The sequence below is a fragment of the Rhincodon typus genome, chromosome 9 (assembly GCF_021869965.1).
Source record: "Rhincodon typus isolate 14 chromosome 9, sRhiTyp1.1, whole genome shotgun sequence".
NCBI classification, from domain to species: domain Eukaryota; kingdom Metazoa; phylum Chordata; class Chondrichthyes; order Orectolobiformes; family Rhincodontidae; genus Rhincodon; species Rhincodon typus.
Genome location: NC_063340.1, coordinates 59,118,810 through 59,120,756, shown reverse-complemented (window position 1 = coordinate 59,120,756; position 1,947 = coordinate 59,118,810).

Below are 1,947 nucleotides of genomic sequence, written 5' to 3'. Positions count from 1 at the left end.
CCGTCCCCGCAATAAGAACCAAAAAAGAATCCCCCTCGTCCTCACGTACCACCCCACCAACCTCCAGATCCAACGCATCATCCTCCGACACTTCCGTCACCTGCAATCCGACCCCACCACCAAGGACATCTTTCCCTCCCCACCCTTATCTGCTTTCCGGAGAGACCACTCTCTCCGTGACTCCCTTGTCCGCTCCACACTCCCCTCCAGCCCCACCACACCCGGCACTTTTCCCTGCAACCGCAGGAAGCGCTACACCTGCCCCCATACCTCCTCCCTCACCCCCATCCCAGGCCCCAAGAAGACTTTCCACATCAAGCAGATGTTCACCTGCACATCTGCCAATGTGGTATACTGCATCCGCTGTACCCGTTGTGGCCTCCTCTACATCGGGGAAACCAAGCGGAGGCTCGGGGACCGCTTTGCAGAACACCTACGCTCGGTTCGCAATAAACAACTGCACCTCCCAGTCGCGAACCATTTCAACTCCCCCTCCCATTCCTCAGACGACATGTCCATCCTAGGCCTCCTGCAGTGCCACAACGATGCCACCCGAAGGTTGCAGGAACAGCAACTCATATTCCGCTTGGGAACCCTGCAGCCCAATGGTATCAATGTGGATTTCACAAGCTTCAAAATCTCCCCTCCCCCTACCGCATCTCAAAACCAATCCAGCTCATCCCTGCCTCCCTAACCTGTTCTTCCTCCCACCTATCCCTTCCTCCCACCTCAAGCCACACCCCCATCTCCTACCTACTAGCCTCATCCCGCCCCCTTGACCTGTCCGTCCTCCCTGGACTGACCTATCCCCTCCCTAAATCCCCACCTACACTCACCTTTACTGGCTCCATCCCCGCCTCTTCGACCTGTCTGTTTCCTCGCCACCTATCCTCTCCCTATTTATTTCAGAACCCCCTTCCTCTCCCCCATTTCTGATGAAGGGTCTAGGCCCGAAACGTCAGCCTTTCTGCTCCTATGAAGCTGCTTGGTCTGCTGTGTTCATCCAGCTCTGCACCTTGTTGTCTCGGATTCTCCAGCATCTGCAGTTCCTACTATCTCCGATCAACTATCGTTCGGGTCGAGCGAGGGAGATAATCACATGAAATTCAGGGTCACACACAACAATTCTGAAAATCCAGCGATAGTTTATTGACAACAATCCGTTTATATTTTTCAATAGGTGAAACGGTAATTTCCCGTACATCATGCTGCAGATATCCCAGGAATTGGGAAATACGGTGTAGAAAACAGTGGCAGAGAGGAGTCAGGATGAAGTCAACCTGGAGTGAGGGGAAAAGGGAAATATATCTCAACTCCTGTCCTACCAATAAAGGCTACAGAACGAAATAAACGGGTCTGTTAAAGCACGGGAACCCTATTCTCTCGGTTTTCTAGTTAAAGGCATCAGTGACTAGGAGTATTCTTTCAAATGAAGAATGTTTCACATTTCTAACGGCTATTACAACAGACCCAGTCAGTACTCTTTCGCATTGTCAATGAGGAAGAAAAAATTTGTCTCAAACACCCCCCTTCAACACCGAGACGAAGGTCAGTCAGTCAGGCTCAACACAAAAAACACTATTGAGAAGCCGGTTTCTGTCCTGGTTTTCGCCCCCACAGCAACATCAAGAAAGAAAGGAGCTCTCCAACGCATGCTTGCCTCCACGGTGTTAGGTGGGATTGGAGGTAAATGGTGCGCTCTTTATTTTTATTAAAGTTCCCTCCAATCAAACCATCCACGGTTTAAGTAAGAAATTTCATTCCAATACACAAGCCCCCATGACGCAAACTGAAACCAAAATGTCGAACTGCACTGTCGCTCAACCAAACCTAAAACAGCGCCTCCCCTCTGATTGGCGTTTCGTTCACGATTTGTTACCGCCCTGCTCATCAGCCGAAGCATTTATTGAACGGCAGCAGTGTCCATCAAACTGCCTTCCAGTCTCA